Source organism: Trichomycterus rosablanca, chromosome 14, assembly GCF_030014385.1.
Source record: "Trichomycterus rosablanca isolate fTriRos1 chromosome 14, fTriRos1.hap1, whole genome shotgun sequence".
Lineage (NCBI taxonomy): Eukaryota > Metazoa > Chordata > Actinopteri > Siluriformes > Trichomycteridae > Trichomycterus > Trichomycterus rosablanca.
In genome coordinates, this window is record NC_086001.1 from 19796079 (window position 1) to 19821757 (window position 25679).

At 38.7% G+C, this 25679-nt stretch overlaps 4 non-coding genes across 4 annotated transcripts; 1 reads left to right on the forward strand and 3 right to left on the reverse strand.

Moving 5' to 3' along the window:
* Positions 1-1162: 1162 nt before the first annotated feature.
* On the reverse strand, positions 1163-1234 carry trnaq-cug (transfer RNA glutamine (anticodon CUG)). Its single transcript has one exon. It is a non-coding gene; the product is annotated as a tRNA-Gln (tRNA).
* A 359-nt stretch (positions 1235-1593) lies between these two features.
* Positions 1594-1665, reverse strand: trnaq-cug (transfer RNA glutamine (anticodon CUG)). Its single transcript has one exon. It is a non-coding gene; the product is annotated as a tRNA-Gln (tRNA).
* Positions 1666-3643: 1978 nt separating this feature from the next.
* Positions 3644-3715, reverse strand: trnaq-cug (transfer RNA glutamine (anticodon CUG)). Its single transcript has one exon. It is a non-coding gene; the product is annotated as a tRNA-Gln (tRNA).
* Positions 3716-21212: 17497 nt separating this feature from the next.
* Positions 21213-21286, forward strand: trnan-guu (transfer RNA asparagine (anticodon GUU)). The gene has a single exon. It is a non-coding gene; the product is annotated as a tRNA-Asn (tRNA).
* Positions 21287-25679: the final 4393 nt, after the last annotated feature.

Sequence of the window (25679 nt, forward strand, 5' to 3'; positions counted from 1 at the left end):
TCACGTTGTATTGAAACTAAAATAAATAATTAAAAACTTAAAATTTAAAAGCAAGTGTTTAGGTTCATTCATCATCTTAAATATTACAAACTAATCAGGCTCGTCAGATTTCAGACATTGTTCACGTAAACAAAAATCTCAAGTGGAAGCACAAGGTGATTCATTTTTAACATGAACAGTTAAAAAATAACAACAAACACAACAATAACAACAATTTAATAATAATGTCACAAATCTGTACCCAAGTAACAAGCTGTAATTTATCTAGCACCACTAGATGGGAACGATCTCTGTACAACATTTTGAACTTCACTTTAAAAGTCAGTTCAGTGTGTTTTACTGTAGTAAGAACAGCTCCACATGTTTTGTACGTAGTGTTTATGGTATTTAAGCTGGATGGATAGATGAAAGTTAACATGTAATCTAAGGTGACTCTTAAGTTTATTCGCTGCTGTTGGCTTATAAAGTTTTACTGAACAAACTGGCTCGTATTTTGGCACTGATATACCGTCCTGAATGGTGATCTGCTTGGTTGACACAACTAGCACAAGTAATCGCGGTCTACACCCCACAAGTGCTCTGTTGTACTTGCACATGCGCTGAACGCTACCATCCTGAAACTGCTAACGTTTCTAAACCTTTAGGTAGATGGCGCTGTAAACAATGATTGGCCCTTTGGTGTTACAATTTGGCATAGAGCAGTCATATGTGGAACACTATTCTCTACTCAGCATTGATAACAGTGTTTTTACCTAAATAAAATCAGGTTCCACCTTGATTTAAACTCCGATCACTGGATTCCAAGTCCAGAGTGCTAACCATTACACCATGGAACCACAAAGTGAGGTCTTATTTAAGCCCAAAAGTTAATAATTAGTCATTTAAGAGCAAGTTGGCTGTTAGATGACGCTGTAAACAATGATTAGCGATTATATTTTGGGATGGAGCAGTCACATGTGGAACACTATAACACTACTAGTGCTATTATGATATTCAAGCTGGATGAATGGATGGAAATTAACATGTCATTTAAGGTGACTCTAAACTAGCACAAGCAATTGTGATGCTCTGTTGTACTGCACATGTGCTGAATGCTACTATCCTGAAACTGCTACTGTTTCTCAATCTTGGACCTCACACCGGGCCCCAAATAAAAGCAGTAAGGTCCCACCGAGATTTGAACTCAGATCACTGGATTCAGAGTCCAGAGTGCTAACCTTTACACCATGGAACCCTGATACCACAGATACTAAACGTAATGATTCACCATTTGCTAAGTAAATACAGCAAAAATACACAACTTCAGACTTTACATGTGATTGACATAATTGACTGAAATCAATTAAAAAAACTGAGGTAATTAAGAAGTTTTAAACACTAAATAAAAGTAATTGTAGTTAAACATTGCCACCCAAGTATCAAAATCACAACAAAACGTTCCACTGTTGGAAAACTGCACTAAGGTCAGGACGCAGTTGGCCGGTAGATGGCGCGGTAAACAATGACTTGCTGCTTTGTGTTCGTTCTAATTTCATATGTGGAACACTATTCTCTACTCAGCATTGATAACAGTGTTTTTACCTAAACCAAGGCAGGTTCCACCGAGATTTGAACTCAGATCACTGGATTCAGAGTCCAGAGTGCTAACCATTACACCATGGAACCACAGAAGACATGGTTTTTTTTTAAAGAATTGAGCACAAAGGTTAATAATTACACCAATAACTCCACATGTTTTTATGTAGTGTTTATGGAATTTAAGCTGGATGAATAGATGAAAGTTAACATGTTAGATATCCCAAGTTGCAAAAACTCATTTCAGGGAAAAAAAAAAGCTAAAAACCTCTCGCACACAGCAAAGGATATGGGTGATAACAACATTTTTTGAAGCTGCTAACTGACCTGTGTACTACAATAAATTTAGACCGTGTAGAATAAAAGTATTAGGAATGTATGAGGTTAAAAGCATCAGCTTTTATTTATTCTTAAAAGAAAAATACATGAACCTCAGTCATCTCACACAAAGATCTGTTCTGCTCAACAACAGTAAAGCTCTCCATCGTTTCTGTGTGGCAGCTCCATAACTGAAGGGCTGTCAGTGTAGAATCGGGTATGTGGGTATATGCCCTGTCTTTGCACATCGGCCGGTTAGCTCAGTTGTTTAGAGCGTGGAGCTAATAACGCCAAGGTCGTTGGTTCAACTCCTGTATGAGCCAAACCCACTTTAGGACTTAAGCTAACAAACAAGTGATCCTTCTCTAACTAACAGGTCCTATTGACCTGGGCTTCAAACGTTGTCTCTGACAAGTGTGAGATATTTTTAATGCTGCTCTCATTCAGGTCAGAAACATGCCATTATTTCAATCTGCCAAACTTAATTGCCCTTCTGTAAAAGTTAGCAAGTCATGTGACCCGTGTGTACCGTCCAATAAAACAACTGTAACTCTGTCTCTGTGACGCAATTGCAGCATGTCAGAACAGACAGCTCATCGATCAGACCATCAGAGAGATGTAGGTTTAATTCACTAACATCACGACCAGATTAAGAACTAATTCACAGTTTACAAACAAACACAATTCAGAATAAGTAACAGAAACAGACACAGACTTACTGTCGCTGTATTGTATTGTATTATAGGGTTAAATTGTAGCGTATTTTAATGAGATTATGCTTTAATGCTGTATTTTCTTAAATGTATTTAATCCAGCACAATGGTTAAACTGCACAACCCAACAAGTTAAAATAACCCATCATGTGTTCTGTCTAATATTTACACAGTGCTGGTTGCCAAATAACACATTTTCACCTGCATTCGGCCTTTTCTTTCCCGTATACCAAAACAGTCGCCATTGCAGGTCTACAACATGTTACAAAAACACTTGGGACACTTTATTTTTGCTTTCTTTATCTTGCCGGTGTCACGTTGTATTGAAACTAAAATAAATAAATAAAAACTTAAAATTTCAGACATTGTTCACGTAAACGAAAATCTCAAGTGGAAGCACAAGATTCATTTATTTATAGACGGTGCTGTTTATGGTTTTACATTTAAAAACTTGAACAGTTAAAAAATAACAACAAACACAACAACCACAATGTAATAATAATGACCCAAGCAACAAGCTGTAATTTATCTAGCACCACTAGATGGGAACGATCTCTGTACAACATTTTGAACTTCACTTTAAAAGTCAGTTCAGTGTGTTTTACTGTAGTAAGAACAGCTCCACATGTTTTGTATGTAGTGTTTATGGTATTTACTGTAAGCTGGATGGATAGATGGAAGTTAACATGTAATCTAAGGTGACTCTTGAGTTTATTCGCTGCTGTTGGCTTATAAAGTTTTACTGAACAAACTGGCTCGTATTTTGGCACTGATATACCTTCCTGAATGGTGATCTGTTTGGTCGACACAACTAGCACAAGTAATCGTGGTCTACACCCCACAAGCGCTCTGCTGTACTTGCACATGCGCTGAACGCTACCATCCTGAAACTGCTAAAGTTTCTAAACCTTGGAACTCACACCGGCTCCCAAATGAAACTTGCCATTTGCTGAGTAAATAAAGCCAAAAAGTTAATAATTAGTCATTTAAGAGCAAGTTGGCTGTTAGATGGCGCTGTAAACAATGATTTAGCAGTAAGGTCCCACCGAGATTTGAACTCAGATCACTGGATTCAGAGTCCAGAGTGCTAACCATTACACCATGGAACCCTGACACCACAAAAACTAAACGTAATGATTCTCCATTTGCTGAGTAAATAATGCAAAAATATTCAACTTCAGACTTTACTTTTACATCTCAAGTGATTTAAACTTACGTGATTGATATAATTGACTGAAATCAATTGACAAAACTGAGGTAATTTAGAAGTTTTAAACACTAAATAAAAGTAATTTTAGTTAAACATTGCCACCCAAGTATCAAAATCACTACAAAACGTTCCACTGTTGGAAAATTGCACTAAGTTCAGGATGCAGTTGGCCCGTCCCTCCTTGTCGCTCTGAAGCAGATGATTTGATGTTTGTGCACCTGTTCAGCAGATCACAAGTCACTAATGATCACACAGAAGTCACTTGATTTTAATACTGTTTGTTTTTGAAATGAGATCCAACAAGCTCATGGTAAGGTGTCCAAATAATTTTGGCCACATAGTGTATCATTATTATTGCTGAGGAGTTATGTGTGTCTACATCACTTCACGTATCTACACTGTAAAACATTTCAGCGTCAATAAGTTATGTGAACTCATTACTTCTTTTCAACTCCAATTGTCATGACAAGTTTTGGATATTGAACTCAGGTTAATACGTTTTCAGAAAATATAACGTAAAATAATCAGTTGTCTTGACTACTTGTGAGTTTTTCTATGTTGTCAATGTTCATTTAACTTAAGTCTGTAAGTTATCAGTTAAAAAAAGAAAAGGGGAAAGAGTGGGCGATTCCTATAGGTGGGCACCATTTTTGAGTTAGACAGAACAATAATATTTTTTAAAACGTTTAAACCATGGGAGCATGGGGCTAACCAATATTTTTCACAGACGGAAAGCCATTAATATTAATACTGATAAAAACAAGAATAACACACGTTATACGATAGTGGACTACTTTCAGCGGCAGAGGGATACACCTGACTCTGGACTACAGTTTGAGACAAATTGAGTGCGGATTGATACACCGAGTGGAGTTTGGCAAGTTGGAGCGTTTACTACTGAAAGCATCAATGGCGGGAAGCAGGTGAGTTTATCAATGTTTTAAATCTGTGTGATAAAAAGTGAAATTGTGTACGCCGATCATTAAATGTGACTGAACTGACGGATTTACTTGTTTCGATATGTTTACCGAGGCCATGAACGCTTAACATTAGGTTAACAGTTAGCTACTACACCACTTGGGTCCATGGCAGATATTTTAAACAATGGTTGTGTTGGTTTGTGCTGTAATGAGTATAACGGAACATTAACAATAAACTTTGGTTTGCTTTTAAAAGAAACGTCTGCATGCGTGCTCGGGTAAGCTAATAGTGGTAAAGGTTATGTTAACTAGCTGGCTAATTCGTTAGCCATCCAGTTTCAAAGGTAAATAACGACTTATTTTTGTGCGTTTTTACACTGTGTTGATCTGCTGAGTGTTAAAGAATTTGTATTTCTTTTTAAAGTTGTAATTGGGTTTAATTGACCTATGTAGGGATGAATGAAGAGAGCTAAATATCTCCCTATCCAGATAATAATTTTATTCACATACATTTTTGAGAACACAATTCAGCAGTCTTGTTTTTTCTCTCTGCAGAGTTCTGAAGATCCCTTTCATGAAGTGGAAATGGTCAAGGAAGAATACTACAGCACTACAAAGAGCAGATTTATTCCTAAACAACATTTATGGAACCTGTTTGCAATAAATGTGTTCAGAAGTGGCATTGTTTTTATTTTGGGTACACATTGCCTTTTTAAAAGATGTACCAAGAGCCAAGGTGAAAACTTATGAAATATTTGTTGTTTAAATAAATGTTATTTATAAACAGAAGTTGTAAGTTGATTCATTATAAAGTTTAAAGAAACTGGGAAACATTTATTAGTCAAGTCTAGAAATGATGAACATAAGCACTGTTAACTTTAGACAATAAGTTATGTGAATATAGCTAAAGTTTTATTAACTTAAAAGTGTGTGTTAAAATAGTGAGGAATTGTACTTTTATTTGACTAGATAGCTCATTTTCTAAAATGAATAAAATAAACATAGTAAGTTATTTTGACTCAGTGCATCAAGTTGAAACAATCAATAATCTTTAGTTAAACAACTTTTTAACTTCTTGAGTTGTTAACAGTTTTCTTCAAGTTGAGTTTACTCAGCTTTTTAAGGCAGCAGGTGAACTTAAGTTTCTGGGTTTAACCAACGTGAAATGTTTTACAGTATACTTTAACAATAAAAAGATTGAAAGTACAGATCTCTATTAACAAAACATCTTGTGTATTAGCCAAGTACATACAGAACGTAATAAATGCTCAACATATTCACTCAATATGTAACTTTAAACTCAACTTTGACTTTAAACAACTGTTATTGTACATATTTGCACATAAGAATGAAATATCTTTTGTGTTGTTGTGATGTTAAGGTCGCAGATGGTTATTTAAAAATGATTGGCATCTTTAGCTGGATGAAGGCAGGTATAAACCAGGTTAAATAAAACCTTAACACACAGCATTATTACATCATGTACTCAAATGAAACGTGTATCTTTGTCTTTTTAAGAACAAGGGTCACTAGCCTATTTGAAGAACAATGAATCACCTAATATGTGTGTATACATTATACATTACAGCATAAAACAGACTTGTTGTACAGTTAGTCATTGTGTAACACTGTTAAACGTTGCTCATGTTTATGTATAAATAACTTTAGCGCCATCTTTTGATCATATTCCGCAATCACAATCACAATCACCTTTTCCTGTGAGGATGATCCCCAGCAGACTGACCGAGCACTGCAGGGGGTCAGATAAGCAATAAGCAGAGCTCCCATGCAGGGGCAGGGGAACATTCTATTTTATTTTGTTTTGGTAGTTTAGTTTCTAACTGCAGTTTGAAATGTTGGAAGGGGTGTCCCAATGTCCCAGTCCCTAGGTCCCCATGTCCAGTCTGGTTTGGCTGACAGTAAATGAGGTGTGTACATTACTAGATGATGGTGACTGCAGTGTTGAGTAGCGAGGATAAATATCAACAGGATAGTGAGAGTGACAGGGAGCCAAGTCATTTCCATTTCCATTTTTTTTTATTTTGTGGATTTGGCCCTTGTGAATGCGTGGATTGAGCAGATCTGGGATTGTAAACACTTTGTTGGATTTGTGTGTTTATGTTGGGAATGTTTGGTTTTCAGTGGGTCAGAAACAGTGATGCTGAGGTTGCAGCTCCACTTCAAATAATTTAATTTGAATAATTTAGATATAATTCATTTTTAAAATATTGAAATAAAAGAAAGGTTTGTGGATAGTTTAAAACCCGTATTGACAAACTAAATATTCAGATTTTTGTTCCTTGTTTTTAAAATATATCTATAAAAGGAAAGTTTGTTTATAAGAACACAGCTGAATGTTTTAAACCGAAGAACTCAAAACTGTACTCGAAGGTGTACACTCTGTGGGAGCCTAAACAAGAGCAGAACCATTATTAGTATTATTATCATCACTTCCTATAGTCACTATATATCATATATACATTTACTCTCCACACACACTTACTCTGACCCACACTGTAAAAAAAAAAAGCGTAAAAAAACGGTATTTTTCTGGCAGCAGGGGCGCCAGAGAATGTCTGTAAAAAAACAGGAAAAAACTGTAAAATTTAAAACAGAGATAAACTGTAAAAAAACGGTAATTATATTTACCATAATTAACATCGATCACTGTAATTTTACAGGAAATTGTCCTATAATTTCATGAAATCTTCTACTTTCAACATATATTAATTGTTAGAACAGTGTCATACACCTCTAAAAAAACAGAATATTTATCTTTATAAATGATAAAGAAAAGTTTAAGTACAGATAATTACTACTGTTTTCACAAAATATTTGCATATAAAACAAAAAAAAACATGTAATTTTACTTAGCAAAAGCCCAATTTTAAATTAACTGTCAGAGGTATTGCAAAAAATATCTGTTAAATTGTCTTTTTTTATTATCTAAATACATTAATAAACTGTCAAAATAAAAGCATTTTCTTTCTCTAAAACATAAGTTAACTGTACTTTTAAATTGTTATTCTTCATTTAAAAAAATATACAAAATACAAAAATTTGAAGTAGGTTAAGATTTGTCTGCATAATACTTACTGTTAAATTTTGCAGCTGTTACATGTTATATAGAACTTTATAAATGCAGTATATAAATAGCTTTTGTTAATTTCAGCTTCAAAATGGATCAAAATCCACCACAGTTCAGCTATTTTTGACCCAAATAATTTTCACACAAATGAACAGTAAGTGTAGAAACAAGGTTTTAATGTTATGGCTGATCAGTGTAAGAATCAGATGTCTAACACAATACAGCATACAATAAGTGCAATCAGAATTCATTTCAATGGAAAATGTTTAACAAAGCAGCACACAGTTAAGTGAAATGTCTGCAAAACATGGGCATGAAACACTTATAAATCTGAATTATGTACAAAAGTCAGTGCCAACATTGAAGTTTTCAGAAAGTGCAACCACAGTGGAATTCGATGAACAGTATGTCACAAGTGTAATACTCAGTATGGACTACATCTCACTGAACAGCTTGGTATTTAGTAATTGAGCTTTATGAGACAGTTTGTTAGCATCTAGTTCCAGAAACAGTTTTTGGAGTACATTAAAAGTGTATCTGAATGTAGGAGGGTAACTCAAGTTCTAAATCATAAGGTTATAAATATATAAGGCATAAATCAGCCCGGACTGCAAAGGCAAGGAACACACTGCCCAGGTCTTCTAGAACCACACCACCTTCTAATACCACTCCAGTATTGGCAGGGGGGTCCATGGCTTCAGCTCCCTTAACTCTAGTCACATAGATCCCCAGAACAGTCTCCTCAATCACCCGTTCAGTTGCAGCCATATTACCATCCTACAATGGAACAGAGAGGGAAAATCACTTTCTTAAACTTAAGTCCTAAATGGAAATTTGTGGACTGTTAACATAACTGACATCTCACTTCAACCTTTATTTTAACTCAGACGTACATTGACCCAAAAAGATGGAGTGGTTGATGTAACAACTCAGAGGAAACTTTGCTTACCAGGGCTCTAGACTAACGTTTTGCACTGGTTGCACTGGTGCACCTAACTTTTTTTCTTAGGTGCACCAGCACAAAAGTTAGGTGCACCCAAATTTTCGACCGCATCGCATTTAACACCGCAGTTTTACAGGTTCACTTTTTTTTTTTTTTTTTTAATCACTGTCCATACAGGCAATATTGACTTGGAAATAACTAACAATCTGGTCAACATGGCCTCGTCTGATGATCTGTTTGCTGCTGCCTGACAATGAAGGGCAGTGGGGAGAGGGGACACTTGGGCAGTGCATTTATCGAGGCATGTAATGTGTTTTATAGATGCATTGGGCTTTTTCAGCCTTTCAATTCGAAATGTATTAGAACCAGTCACAAATATACTATTGCCGGCCACTGTCTTCTTTACAGTTAATTATAGTATTACAGACTAATTATAGCACACTTATAAAAATTATAAAAATAATAGAGTAAATGTGTATGTATGTGTGTATATCTATTTATGTATGTGTGTGTATATTTAAAATGATATGTATATGTTTGTGTGTGTGTTAGAGTGTAATCTTAAATGCAGTGCATTATATTATCGGCTTTACTGAATCTTTTACACAGATTCCCAAAATCGCTTGCGGTGCACTCACTGTGTATTTTGACTACATGTATTGTAATATATTTTGGTCTTTTAGTTATTTTTATATTTTACTTAACGAAAATATTGTCGTGTTTTTACTTTCACTATCGCCACACTTTACCGCTAGCATTAGCCCCTTGCTACTGTAGAGGGTCGGCTCACCTAGCCGCTGTCCGGTGGGGATGCTGCGGGTCTTTTGCTGTGCGGTGGTGGAGGTGTGGGAATAAAGGCACACGACAGGGTCGAGTCACTTTAACTGTTTAGTCAGGACTTAAGTGAGCGTTACAACACTTTACACCGCCGAGCTCCAGAACCCGAACTTCCATTCTGGGGACATCCGGCGAGTCTCATATACAAAACTAAACTTACGGCAGAACGTCCGAACGCACGTGTATAAACCTGGTGCTGCATTCTGATTGGCTGAGCTGAATGTCGCTCACATATCACCGCTACAATATTGTCCCGCCCTTCACTATCTCTGATTGGTTTAGACCATGATATTGGCCTAATGTGTATCTGTTGTTTTTTTTTTCCCTCGGAAGCCTGGTCGCACCGGTGCGACCTGAGATTTTTTTTAGTCGCACCATTGAGAAATTAGGTCGCATGTGCGACCAAATTGGTCGCACTCTAGAGCCCTGCTTACCTTCACCCTCCTAGTGCTGATGGTATTGCGTGATTGGGGGAATCCTAAATTGTAGATGAAATTGGATCAAAATCAGCAAGACAAATATTTATAAAGAAATTACCAGCTTAAATAAGAAAATAGACATAAAATACATAAAACAAAAAAAGTAAAAGAACCAAACAGGATAAATAGTAAGAATTTCCACATTTTTTCTTCTTCACTTAATCTAGACGTAACTCAGTGTTCAGTCAAAAGTAGCTCAATATTCTTCAATTTAGCATAAAATGTAGAAAAAAAAATTACCAGTAAAAGGTCAGTCCAACTGCAACTGCACATTTCCAACCATCTGTAAACAGAAGATACAAGACATCATTATTTTGTTGTAAATAACTAAAATATTATTTCTATAGTAAAGACTTTAACATTACAAATTCATTGATTATCCAATACTGTTCACATGTGCGTGCTTTCGAGGATAACAGTCACAAAACTCAGGTTTGTAATGATACTAACGTTACAGAATCACTTTGTTTTTAAGTTTGTGCAGAACGTGAGCGCCAAACATAAAGCATGAAGTTCCTCTCAGGCTCGAGCTGCCTGCTCACATCTTAGCTAGCTAGGTTGTGTCCATGTTTTTTAATGCACTGGCACCGCAAATATTACACATCTTTTTATTTTCTACCTTCTTCTAATATACTTCCATATGAAGTAATTTAAGCCATTTTTACCTTTCGGGAAAGAATCTTACTGCCACAAGTTGAGAATACTGGCTGTTGAACTTGACTAGCTTAGCACTAGCTAGCACCACGGCAGTGCAACGTTATCACACACAGCGCAACCGGACTTAATATACAGTCAGCCAACAGCAATCCATTAAAATCTGCCTCAAGACTTCAATATGATTCACAGAAACCCTGGAAAGATGTTAATAAATAAATCACTATAAGCAGGTCCGCCGTTAGCGTTAGCATTTTTAAACAAATAAAGCATGCACAACAATAAAACTTGAATATTATTCAACTAAAGAGCTATATTAAACAATATAATAAGATAAACATCATGATTAGCATGCAATTAGACATATGGAAAAAGATTTTGTAAAGCTTCACATTACCTGAGATGCCACTGAAACACAATGTGCCTTCACGATGTATTGCATAATCCCCGGTGCGTCATATCCGGTTTCACCTGATAAACTCATTGCATTAAGTGGTTCCAAGAAAATAAAGCAACTAAGTTAAGTCTAGTCCATGAATGGTTCATTTATTTGAGTTAAATAAACACAATGCAGTCATGTTTAAATCTAAAATGTAATTGATTTGTGTCACACCAGCACATATTCTTTATGCAAAACCAATAGGCACTCAAAACCCTTTTTTTGAGTGTGTAACTGGTAGTGTGGAGGATATGGGTTTTCATGCAGTAGTGAGGGCACGCAAGGGTTAACGTCAGAGCCAATCACTGTGTGTTTACCTTGTTGTTTTAGCGCCCGTTTTTGCAGTGTTGTGGTGAACAGAGCGAGTGCGAGAGAAGAAACCAGTCCAGTCTAACCGTGAATATCTTAAGGTTTTGGGAAGTTTAGTCAAGTCGCTGCACCTGTTGTTGGGCTGAGGGGTTTTAGGGCTTGTTTAGTCACCTTGTGCAAAGGTACAAGAGAGGAGAACTGACTCAAAACGGAGATACAGTGTGTGTAATGGCGGACGCGTTTAACCTCGCAATAGACTGATAAAGTTTGAGGATTCGTCTGTGTTGTGTGTAAAACGTGGACTTAGGGTAGTGCTACAACTTCTGGAACGAAGTAAGGACGTGTTTATTTGACTTTACCGGAGCCATTTTGGTTTAAGTGGATATTATTAAACTACAACCAGACTGCTGTGTGAAGTGCAGGACAGAGCGCCAGTGCTTGTGACTGTTTAATTCAATTGGATACTCGTGTGGGGACAAAAGGGGGGACTGAGACATTGCAAGTGAACTGACTGTTGTCAGCTTTCTGTGTGAAAAACGATTTTTTTGTGCACACGTGTGTTCGAACTGCATGTTAAGAAACGGGGCAGCTGTTTGCTGTGTTGAACTGCCCTTTCCCTGCCATTTGGACATCCTCCCAGCTACTCCAGTCAGCAAATAAAGGGAAGTGATCAAAGTATTTTGTTTATCATCTTCTAAATGTTCTAATAGTTATTCAGAGACTTGTTATTAAGATATATTTTGTTTTCAAAAGTAACAAGAGCTTACTTGAGTGTTTTGTACGAGATGATATGTTCAAATGTAAGGAACTGAATAGTATTCATTACTAACAGTAGTAGCTGAGTAATTAAAATTTATAAAGCAAACGTTGCTTGTTACAGATATATGACAATTGTAACCGTCACATTTGTGTTTTAATTTGTTGCATTATAGCTATTAATTTGATCTATTTAACATAACTCATTACAGTTTTCTTAAATAAACATAATTTTAGTGTTAAAAGTTGTATGTTGCCTTATCCTGGAGTAGGGGCGTCTCACCTGTCCTGCTAGGTGTGCAGAAAGGGGGGGGAAGTTAACGGTTATATTAATACATATTGGTATGGTGTTAACAACAAAACTTCGGGTCGTCACCGTGTGTATTTTCCGAAGCCCACCTGCTGTCATCTATTAGTGAATTACATATTTCACGCAGATCAGGTACAACCATACTTATACCTATAAGTACAGAGACTAATTGTACTGGGGAGTGAAGACCTAGATCTGTACACTCTGCGGTCGTCCAGGGTAAGTTTAGTTTTCATTCTACCCCTACTAGGCGGGGTGAGATCCACCCGCTACAAATTGGCGTCACGAACAGGATATTACCAGGCATAATTTTTTTAGTAAATTACAGTTTTAGAGACTGTCCAAAAATGTCTGAGCTAGAAGAGTTAAAAAGGGAGTTTGCAGAAATGCAGCGAAGGCTGGCGGAACAGTCTGGAGCTTTGCAGCAGGCCAGGACAGAACAAAGAGAGGCGCTCTCTCTAGCAAAAGCTGTGATTGACCACCAAGTAGCTGCCCAGCGAACCCCAGCTGCTATATATATTCCCAGAGATCGTAAGCTTCCAGAGTTTGGTGGGAGTTCGACAAGAGCCGGTGACTTGAGTGTAGAAGAGTGGGTTACAGCAATGAAATCTGCTTTCAAGGTCATGAAAGTTCCTGAAGAGGATTGTATTGAGTTGGTTAGGCAACAGTTAAGAGATGAAGCGAGAATTACAGTCAAGTTCATGCTGAAAGGTGAAGAAACGAGTATAGAAGATATATTCTCTGTCCTTCTACAAACTTATGGAGATAAAGTTCCTATTGGTACAAGACTAAAGGAATTCTATGACAGAAAGCAGATGTCTGGTGAGACAGTGCGCTCCTATGCATATGATTTACAAGAAAAACTGAATAGAGTCGTACAGAGGGATTCCAGTCGCGTCCCTAATGCTGACGCAGTGCTCAAAGAACAGTTGGTTCTGGGTTTAAGAGATGATTTTTTGAGACGCGAAATGAAGAAGAGGGTTAAGGAGGAGAAGAGTTTGAGTTTTGCAGAGCTGATGCAGGATGCAATCACCTGGTCTGAGGAGGAGGAGGAAGTCCAGTCGCCAAGTAGCACCAGAGGTGGCGCTCGTTCCAGGGGTGTTGTAAATGCTGCAGCTGCTGCAACCACAGATAATTCCACTGAGTTAACACTTGAAAAGCTTCATGAAGCTATTCAAGAGATAGCTGCCCGTCAAGAAGAATTGTATCAGACTGTTCATGGTCAAGAAAAAGCAAAGCCTCTGCCAGAAAGACCAGGAAGGACACCCCTAAAAGATAGTGACGGAAGATACATTTGCTATTCATGCAAAGAACCTGGGCACATAAGCCGACACTGCCCACAGAGTGGAGCAGTTAAGAACAAAGTTGCAGCATCAAATCACATGATTGATACAGTCGAGGGTGTAACCAACAGCACTTCAGGTGCGCGAAATGGTTCAGACCCCTCTGTGATCTGGAGCCGAACGGCTGAATCTCTAACACACGAACTGACTAATGCTCTGCGAGAAAATGCTTTTGGAGACTGCTTGACCATTGAGGTGGAGATAGCTGGGATAAAGACAAACTACCTCTTAGACACAGGTTCGGAAGTTACCACAATAACTGAGTCTCACTTTCAGAAGCACTTTGGAGAGAAAGAGTTGTCCTCAGCTAACTGGGTGAAGCTTACAGCAGCAAATGGATTGGACATCCCAGTCCTTGGGTGCTTAGAAGCAGACATAGTGTGCATGAGCCGGGTGCTTCCTAAGAAATGTGTGTTTGTGTTGACTGACACCAGTCCTGACGTAAAAGACATGAAAGGGCTCCCTGGCATAATTGGGATGAATGTGATTAGTGGACTTCGAGACCTCTTTATGACAGGAGAAGGGGTAAAGCAGATGGATCGGTACAGTCAGCACGCTGGAGAAACCAGCGTGAGACGTGTATTAGCTAGAGTGGAAAAACAGTCCCAGTTTCCTTGCCCAGGTGGTAAGATTGGCTTTGTCAGAGTGGCAGGGAGAGAGACAGTCACAATACCTCCGTTCAGCGAAAAGGTGCTGGTGGGGCGCTGCAGGGTACCACCCAAAGTGAATTGTCAGGTGCTGGTGGAGTCTTCAACTAAGACTGATATCCCAAAGGGGCTCATGGTTGCTAACGTATTAGCTAAAGCAGCAGGGGGTAAGGTACCAGTACGAGTTCTGAATACAAGTGGGAGGCCTATAAAGCTAAAGCCAAGATCCAGGGTGGCATCGCTGCATAAACCACAAGAAGTGTTCCCGAAGGAAACCGTGGTGTTGGAGGAGGACAATGGAGCTTTACATGTTAGAGCAATCAGACAAGATAAAAGCCAATGCCAAGAGCGTGGTGTTGGGCAGCTACCTGTCCCCATTCAAGTGAACTCTGATGGCCTTACTCAAGCGCAGTATGAAGAGCTCCTGACGCTACTTGCAAAACACAGAGATGTTTTCTCAAAAGATGATAATGACTATGGCTACACCACAGCTGTAAAACACAGTATACCCACAGGTGATGCCCCCCCAATCAAACAAAGACATCGAAGAGTTCCACCCCAGGTGTTTCAAGAATTTAAGAGGCACGTGCAGAGCCTTGTCGACCAGGGGATACTCAAAGAGAGCTGTAGCCCCTGGGCATCTCCTGCAGTGATAGTTGTCAAGAAAGATGGAACTGTAAGATTTTGCTGCGATTACAGAAAGCTAAACCAGGTCACATGCAAGGATGCATACCCACTTCCACGAGTGGAAGAGTCGCTAGATGCGTTGGGTAATGCTCAATTATTTTCCACCTTAGACTTGACGTCTGGCTATTTCCAGGTCGCAGTAAGCGAGGAAGATCAAGGCAAAACAGCTGTTACCACCCCATTTGGCCTCTTTGAATGGTGCCGGATGCCATTTGGGCTATGTAATGCCCCAGCCACCTTTCAGCGCCTTATGGGAGTAGTGCTAGGTGACCTTACCTTTGATATCTTGCTAGTATATCTTGATGATATCATAATTTTTTCTAGAGATTTTAAGACTCATTGTGAAAGATTAGATCTGGTATTCAGCCGTCTAAAACACCATGGGTTGAAGTTGAAGCCCAGCAAATGTTTCCTTCTAAGACCAGAAGTAAAGTTCTTGGGACATGTGATCTCAGCCGAGGGAATCCAAGTTGATGAGGACAAGGTCAGGGCCCTAAAAACATGGCCTGTTCCAAGTACAATTAAAGAAGTGAGACAAGTGCTTGGTTTTATGAGCTATTACAGGCGCTTTGTGCCCAAGTTTGCACACATCGCAAAGCCTCTGCATGCCTTGGTGGCAGGTGGAACCAAGAAAAGGAGAGAGCCTATGCCAATCACCTGGAGCAGAGAATGTCAAGCTGCCTTTGAAGGGTTGAAGCGGTGTTTGATGTCTCCACCTGTGCTTTCATACCCAGACTTTGCACTTCCCTTTACACTTACCACTGATGGTAGCCTTCATGGCTTGGGGGCCGTGCTTAGCCAAAAGCAGGGGGGAGTTGAACGTGTTATAGCTTACGCAAGTCGAGGTCTGCGAGGGTCTGAGAAAAATGACAAGAATTACAGTGCATTTAAGTTGGAGCTCCTTGCGCTTAAATGGGCTGTAACAGAAAAATTCAGGGACTACTTGATGTTTGCCAAGTTTACAGTCATCACTGACCACAATCTGCTGCGCTATCTGGGAACAGCTAATCTGGGAGCTGTAGAACAAAGGTGGATGGCCCAGCTGGCTGAGTACAACTTTGATGTCCACTACAAGCCTGGTAGACAAAACACCAACGCTGATGCTTTGTCCAGAATTCCTTCTCGGGAGGAGCCAGAGACAAGTGACACAGGCAAAGACTTCATCACGGTAACATCAGAAGAGGTGCGTGCATGCTTGTGGACAGCTATGGAGGAAAGAGTCAAAGAAACTGTGGTGCAGGCTGCTGTTAGAGCCTCAACACAAGGAGGAGTCAGCGGATACAGTTGGAGTGAGGTCGAAGAGCTACAGAAGTCCGACCCTGTAATCAGTCCCATGTATGTTGCTGTTATAAAAGATAAACAGCCTAGCCCTGCTGAGCAACGTGTTATGGATGCAACGTTAAAGAGATTATGCAGACAGTTTGAACGATTAAAACTACGACACGGGGTGTTGTTCCGCTTTATATACCACCCTAAGGATGGGGAAGAGATTTGGCAACTTTTGGTTCCGGAATCTCTACAACATAAAGTTTACGAAAGTCAACATGAACATGGAGGGCACTTTGGAGAGAGGAGCACCCTTGAAATGATGCGGCGTAGCTACTACTGGCCAACTATGGCCAAAGATGTCCAAAGCTGGATTAAACAGTGCAAGAGATGTGCACTTGCAAAAGACGTGCACCCGCGTATCCGTGCCCCCATGACTTGTAGCAGTGTCAGTGCTCCATTGGAAGTCCTTGCAATGGATTACACATTGCTGGAGAGATCATCAGGAGGTTACGAGAATGTGTTGGTCCTCACAGACATGTTTACTAGATTCACTGTTGCTGTGCCAACTAAAAATCAAACTGCTTATACAACAGCCAAAGCTCTTCTAAAACACTGGTTTGTTAATTATGGCTGTCCTGCTCGCTTGCACTCAGATCAGGGAAGAAATTTTGAGTCTAATGTAGTTAAGGAAATTTGCAAGTTGTATGGAATATCAAAAAGTCGCACAAGTCCATATCACCCTCAAGGAAATGGGCAATGCGAAAGATTCAACAGGACAATGCATGACATGTTGCGAACCTTGCCTCCCGAGAAAAAGAAAGACTGGAAAGAACACTTGCCCGAGTTGGTGATGGTGTATAACAGTCACGTTCACTCATCCACAGGTTATTCGCCTTTTTACCTACTGTTTGGGAGAGATGCAAGACTTCCACTAGACGTCCTTGGTGGAAAAGATCTTGAGAACAGTGACATAGACAATTTGGATGACTGGGTGAAAGATCACCACGAAAGACTAAAAACTGCCACGGAAGTTGCTAGAGCTGCCACACAAGACTCTTCCAGGAGACGGAAAAGAGCCTATGATCGCAAATCGTATGGAGCACTTGTCAGACCTGGTGACCGTGTGCTGCTGCGTAATCACAAACCTAGGGGTAGGAATAAAATTCAAGACAAATGGGAGCCACAGCCATATGTAGTGCTAAAACAAAACCACACAGATACCCCAGTGTTCACCATACAACCTGAAAAGGGAGGGGACACAAAAGTAGTGCACAGAGATCAACTCAAGCATTGCACATTTCAGTCAACCACCAGACACCGCACACAGAGTTATAGGTGTAGAAATGAAGACCTTTCAGATTCGGACCACACTGATATTATTTGCATTCCTCAGGCTAGACAGACACTCGACACAGACATTAGAGAGAACCCAGTAGTGGAGGTCTGTGAACGCACCGAAATGGGAGGGTCGGTTGCGGTTAGGGGTACAGAATCAGGAGGGGAATCTGAACATGCTGATGAATCTGAGGAGTCTGATGCTGACCATATAAATGAGTTGAGACGCTCCAAGAGACAGGGTAGGGGTACACTCCCTTGGAGATATAGAAATGACTATGTTATGAAATGATTTTGAAGTGGCACTATGTAATGTTTTATTGTGATAGTTGGCAATGTTTTGTATTCTCATGTAGACATGTTCTAAGTCTTGTTTATTGTTCTGTGTTTCAGAGTTGGAGTCTGCTGGAGGATTGTCTGATATGGCAGGGTTTAGCAAGGGGGAATGTGGAGGATATGGGTTTTCATGCAGTAGTGAGGGCACGCAAGGGTTAACGTCAGAGCCAATCACTGTGTGTTTACCTTGTTGTTTTAGCGCCCGTTTTTGCAGTGTTGTGGTGAACAGAGCGAGTGCGAGAGAAGAAACCAGTCCAGTCTAACCGTGAATATCTTAAGGTTTTGGGAAGTTTAGTCAAGTCGCTGCACCTGTTGTTGGGCTGAGGGGTTTTAGGGCTTGTTTAGTCACCTTGTGCAAAGGTACAAGAGAGGAGAACTGACTCAAAACGGAGATACAGTGTGTGTAATGGCGGACGCGTTTAACCTCGCAATAGACTGATAAAGTTTGAGGATTCGTCTGTGTTGTGTGTAAAACGTGGACTTAGGGTAGTGCTACAACTTCTGGAACGAAGTAAGGACGTGTTTATTTGACTTTACCGGAGCCATTTTGGTTTAAGTGGATATTATTAAACTACAACCAGACTGCTGTGTGAAGTGCAGGACAGAGCGCCAGTGCTTGTGACTGTTTAATTCAATTGGATACTCGTGTGGGGACAAAAGGGGGGACTGAGACATTGCAAGTGAACTGACTGTTGTCAGCTTTCTGTGTGAAAAACGATTTTTTTGTGCACACGTGTGTTCGAACTGCATGTTAAGAAACGGGGCAGCTGTTTGCTGTGTTGAACTGCCCTTTCCCTGCCATTTGGACATCCTCCCAGCTACTCCAGTCAGCAAATAAAGGGAAGTGATCAAAGTATTTTGTTTATCATCTTCTAAATGTTCTAATAGTTATTCAGAGACTTGTTATTAAGATATATTTTGTTTTCAAAAGTAACAAGAGCTTACTTGAGTGTTTTGTACGAGATGATATGTTCAAATGTAAGGAACTGAATAGTATTCATTACTAACAGTAGTAGCTGAGTAATTAAAATTTATAAAGCAAACGTTGCTTGTTACAGATATATGACAATTGTAACCGTCACATTTGTTTTTAATTTGTTGCATTATAGCTATTAATTTGATCTATTTAACATAACTCATTACAGTTTTCTTAAATAAACATAATTTTAGTGTTAAAAGTTGTATGTTGCCTTATCCTGGAGTAGGGGCGTCTCACCTGTCCTGCTAGGTGTGCAGAAAGGGGGGGGAAGTTAACGGTTATATTAATACATATTGGTATGGTGTTAACAACAAAACTTCGGGTCGTCACCGTGTGTATTTTCCGAAGCCCACCTGCTGTCATCTATTAGTGAATTACATATTTCACGCAGATCAGGTACAACCATACTTATACCTATAAGTACAGAGACTAATTGTACTGGGGAGTGAAGACCTAGATCTGTACACTCTGCGGTCGTCCAGGGTAAGTTTAGTTTTCATTCTACCCCTACTAGGCGGGGTGAGATCCACCCGCTACAGTAGGTTAGAGCATCATTTTATATCTGTGGTGCTCTGGTTGGAATGTGCACCCAACATGTTGCACAGATGGACTGTAATACATTTTTCTGTTTATTGGGGAATGTGGGGATGGGTAAATTATGCTTGATTTAAATATTATAAATGTGAGAATAAATCACAGTTAATAACGTTTTAAATTTGACTATGTTACACAGTTTGTATAAATGCACTTATTTAACAATTCAATCTTTAAATTAATACAAATGCATAAATAAAGTAAAAGTTTAAATCTGTTTAAATTGTATTGTTGCCTGTCTCATAAGGTAGGCAATACCTTTGTTTTTCCAATTTATGTATACAAAGTAGTGGTTAAGAAATGCAAAATGACAAAATATTTCTTTCTTTGCTCACATATTTTCTTGCAATTGTAAATTTTTAAATGCATTATTAACAGTATTTTTATGTATTTGACAGTGATATATCGGCATAACAAAAGGTGTTGTTCTTTTTGAAAATTACAGAAGATTCTGCTATTTTTGTCAATGAAGATTACTTTATTTTTACAGTTAGTTTTGTTAAAAGTGTCATCTAAAAACTGTTAAAAAACAGATTTTTTATGTATTTCATTTATACAGATTTTTTTTTGGTAAATCACATGACACTTTTCAATATACAGTTTATTTTTGTAATTTTACAAAAAATTTCAGTTTTTTATAAAAACAGGGAAAAACTGTAAAAATGTACTGGGAAAATCTGTAAAATAATGTTTTTTTTTTTTTACAGTGTATGTACTTTGTTATAGTCCCTTTAAAAGATGCACTTTGACAATGTACTTAACCCTGGTGTGTTCTTAAGTGGCCCTCTACTATGTTTAAGAGCAGAGAAAAACCCCTAAATGATCTTTTTTTTTTACTTAAAACTTCTTGACTTTTAATAGTGAGCGCAACATTAGAAAACCTTAGAACCTCATCACATTCATGCACGTGTCTTTCTTTTACAGATTGAGTGTTTTGGTTTTTGTAGAGATGCGACTGGAAAGGAAACTGTAACAAACGACCTGGTAAATCATCAAGTTTTTAAAATTAATATTTAAACTGAATTCATTCATTAAGTCTCCTCTCCTACAGCCGAGACGAACTTGAGACCAACAGTAAAGCTCTCCATCGTTTCTGTGAGGTCCATAACTGAAGGGCTGTCAGTGTAGAATCGGGTATGTGGGTATATGCCCTGCCCTTGGATACAGGCCGGTAAGCTCAGTTGGTTAGAGCGTGGTGCTAATAACGCCAAAGTCGCGGGATCGATCCCCGTATGGGCCACTGTCTCTCTTGGACTTAAACTAACAAACAAGTGATCCTTCTCTAACTAGCAGGTCCTATTGATCTGGGCTCCAAACGTTGTCTCTGACAAGTGTGAGATCTTTTTAATGCCGCTCTCATTCAAGTCAGAAACATGCCATTATTTCAATTTGCCAAACTTAATTACTCTGCTGTAAACCTTAGCAAGTCATGTGACTTGTGTGTACCATCCAATGAAAAGTCTGTCTGCGTGTCTCTGTGGCGCAATCGGTTAGCGCGTTCGGCTGTTAACCGAAAGGTTGGTGGTTCGAGCCCACCCAGGGACGAGTGCCTTTTATTGCACATCCTGCCTGTTGATCAAACGATTATGAGACACAAAAACAATGTGTATTCTACAAGCACAAATATCCACCTGATAAGTCACCAGAGACCGGCTGTCCAAAGTGGAAGAACGTTCTTTTGGTTTCAGTAGATGTTAAAAGAAGATACTCGCCCAACGTGGGGCTCGAACCCACAACCCTGAGACTAAGAGTCTCATGCTCTACCGACTGAGCTAGCCGGGCTTAAGCAGCAGTTCAGAACCGACAGCTCATCGGTCAGATCATCAGAGAGATGTAGGTTTAATTCACTAACATCACGACCAGATTAAGAACTAATCCACAGTTTACAAACAAACACAATTCAGAATAAGTAACAGAAACACACACAGACTTACTGTCGCTGTATTGTATTGTATTATAGTGTTAAATTGTAGCGTATTTTATTGAGATTATGCTTTAATGCTGTATTTTCTTAAATGTATTTAATCCAGCACAATGGTTAAACTGCACAACCCAACAAGTTAAAATAACCCATCATGTGTTCTGTCCAATATTTACACAGTGCTGGTTGCCAAATAACACATTTTCACCTGCATTTGGCCTTTTCTTTCCTGTATACCAAAAACAGTCGCCATTGCAGGTCTACAACACGTTACAAAAACACTTGGGACACATTTTTGCTTTCTTTATCTTGCCGGTGTCACGTTGTACTGAAACTAAAATAAATAAATAAAAACTTAAAATTTAAAAGCAAGTGTTTAGGTTCATTCATCATCTTAACACATATTACAAACTAATCAAGCTCGTCAAATTTTAAACATTGTTCACGTAAACAAAAATCTCAAGTGGAAGCACAAGATTCATTTATTTATAGACGATGCTGCTTATGGTTTTACACTTTAAAACATGAACAGTTAAAAAATAACAACAAACACAACAACAACAATTTAATAACAATGTTACAAATCTGTACCCAAGCAACAAGCTGTAATTTATCTAGCACCACTAGACGGGAACGATCTCTGTACAACATTTTGAACTTCACTTTAAAAGTCAGTTCAGTGTGTTTTACTGTAGTAAGAATAGCTCCACATGTTTTGTACGTAGTGTTTATGGTATTTAAGCTGGATGGATAGATGGAAGTTAATATGTCAGACATCCCAAGTTGCAAAAACTCATTTCAGGGAGCTAAAAAAAAAAAAGCTAAAAACCTCTCGCACAAAGCAAAGGATATGGGTGATAACAGAACTTTTAGGAGCTGCTTACTGAGCTACTAAGCTAACTGTTCGTGTCACAAACACATTAATGTGTGCTACATAGTGAACTAAATAGTGAGAAAGATAATAGATTTATGTTCCCTACATAGTGCACTAGATTGTACATTAGAAAATAATTTGTTTTTTACTTAGTGCACTAAGTAAACTTTTTCTGTACTTTATTTTACAAAAAGTCAGAGTGTACAATGAGAGGGGGAATTATGTTTCTTATTATATAATTGTTTCTCAACAAAAACCCCAGACTTCATTAGTTTATTACATTAATAAAATTACTTTATATTCACCTATAAACTGTAGTGGGTTTTTACTGCACATGATGAACTAATAAACACAAAATCATTTATTAGTCAAAGCAAATTGATGATACATTCACCTCATAAATCATGATACACTGCTCTTCCCTGGCCCTGTATTTACTTGGTATCGGATCGATATCAAATTATGCAGTATCGCACACCACTAATACAGATGTGCTAATGGAGATGTTTTACTGCTAAGCTGCTGTTCAACTCCAGTCCAGTTGGTGGCGCTGGTGCGTCTTAAGTTGTTCTGCCAACCGCCATTAAACATTATAAGAAGAACAAGAAGCTGCTGTGTTTGTACTGTAGAGCCTCATCTGTAAGTAAAATATGTATTTAATTATAACCCTTATATTTCATTATAACCACATTCTAATTAATAATAAAACTAGAGTTCATAATAAAACATCACTGTGAGGATTTGAGGAGCTTTAACTCCAGTTTTATTTAAAAAAACAAACTATTAGCTGCTCCGCTAACTGTTACCATCACACATGATTCAGTACTGATGAACCGATTCATTGAACCGATCCAGCAAAATGAATCAATTGAGCGGAACTGATTGAGTTTCTTCATGATTAAATCTCAGTTTTATATAAACACGTCATATTTTTAAACTTTGTTTATAGTTGAACTTTGTTTACAGTTGAAATTTGTTTACAGTTGAACTTTGTTTACAGATGAACTTTGTTTACAGTTGAACCTTGTTTACAGTTGACAGTTGTTTACAGTTAAACTTTGTTTACAGATGAACTTTGTTTATAGTTCAACTTTGTTTACAGTTGAACTTTGTTTACAGTTGACAGTTGTTTACAGTTAAACTTTGTTTACAGTTGAACTTTGTTTATAGTTGAACTTTATTTATTGTTGGTATTTGTTTATAGTTTATAGTTGAACTTTGTTTATAAGTGAACTTTGTTTATTGTTGAATATTGTTTATAGTTGAACTTTGTTTATAGCTGAATAGTCTGTCTGTCTATTAGATCTTTAATAATGCAGTCAGCAGAAGAGGGAGACGTCACCCCTGTGGATCTACAACATGAAGAATTTCAGAAAAAAATAACACAAAAGGAGGATGATGATGATGATGATTTCTTCTGTAAGTAAATATAGAGCATGATGCCACTTTTCCACCGTGAGGTACAGTACAGTGTCTGGATTTAAGTTTTAATCTAACTAGGATTTATTTATGATTAGTGTTAGGATGAATCTTTTGGTTCAAAAAGGTCCTGAAGAAAGCAGTCGGGAAGTCCAGAAAGTACTCTTTAAAACACTTTATTAAGTGTAAAAATGATCTGTGAATATATATCAGAGCTAAGCCGACCGGCGCTCCTTACTCCTGCAGTCTAGAAAAACCACGTAAGAAAGAGGCAGACCTGAGCCCGCCATCCTTTTTTAAACTAGTCTAGGCTCCTCCTCCTTTACTGCTGGTGGAGCCAATGAAGTGTGCTAAAAAGCCCCGGGCTCTGCCTCCCCCCCTTTCTGTAGGAGTCAGGGAGAGAGCCTAGCCGGCGACATGTTGGACAAAAGACCACATGGCCTGGATGTCGTAAAGCTTGGAAAACTTCCCATATTAAATGTACGTTTTTATGTTCCGAAAAACCTAACAACCCCCCTTGAAAGCATCTTAATGCTTTCACAATAACTTTTAACTATAGGTTAGGTGTTTCTAGATCCCAGGAGATAAGGATAGCCGTCAGCAACCCCCCAATTTAACCCCTTCTGACTACATGGCCACTGGGCTGAATTTTATACAATAAAACGTTTCTAAAAATAAAAAGGCTACCAATTAAACTAAAGGAACCGTACCTATCGCAACAGCTCCTAACCCTGAAACAAACAAACAAACAAAAAATAATAAAAACAGGAAATCAAAAATAAAGTAATTTAAAAAATAGGAAATCAAAAAGAGAAGAAAAATAAAATAAACACAATGGGTGCGTGGCTTCTACAGGAAGTCCGTTCAGGTTGTCCTCCACCAGACGGAGCTGCAGATATTCAGAAGGGGCCCATAGCTCCTGTGTCTCTGCATGACTCCTAATGTCTTATGGATTCTCCCCTGTCGGCCTTACCTGTTTCCACAGCAGCACAAACATTTCCTAAAAATAGCAGAGTACCAAACATATATACATTGTAAACAATCCTGAACTAACCCCTTGCGTTTTGTAACTAAACTATGTGTGTTGCACTTAACTAGTGTTTTCAAAGATGGTCTATGTGTCTGCGAACTATATGTTTATGTTTTTGTCTCCTAGTCTAACTAAATTCTCCCCCCTCGTCTTGTTCCGCTCCGTTGATTCCGCTGGACTCTTCTTCCACATGGTTGGTTTTGTCGGGCTTTCTGCTGTGTTTAGTTCCCTGTTGGCTGGTTCAGTTGGTGTCACTTCTGTCTCTCGGAGTGGGTCTTCCAATTCCCACGAAGTCTGCCTCTGCCAGTCCTTCCTTCCTCTCGGTGTATGATCCGGTGCTGGTCCTCTCTCCTCGTCTTGTCGGTTTTACCTTTAATTAAGCAGAGTTAGTAGCACTTATACTGCTCGAAGTGGGTCTTCCGGCCCTCCTTCAAGGGTATCCTCCTCATCATCATCTACATGATATCTCGACAAATCAGCCAACACCATCTGGATAACTGGTGGATCCTGCCCCCCTCTGCTTCCTCTACTCACTACTTCTATCACACATTTTTCTATTAATATCCTGATGCACGGGATACCACAACAACAACATATCACTAAAATTACCAATCCTACACATACTGACCTCACCAAGACCCCGGTAAGTAGTTTCCCTGACCAGTTCTAGCCTCACTGACTTTACTAACCAATT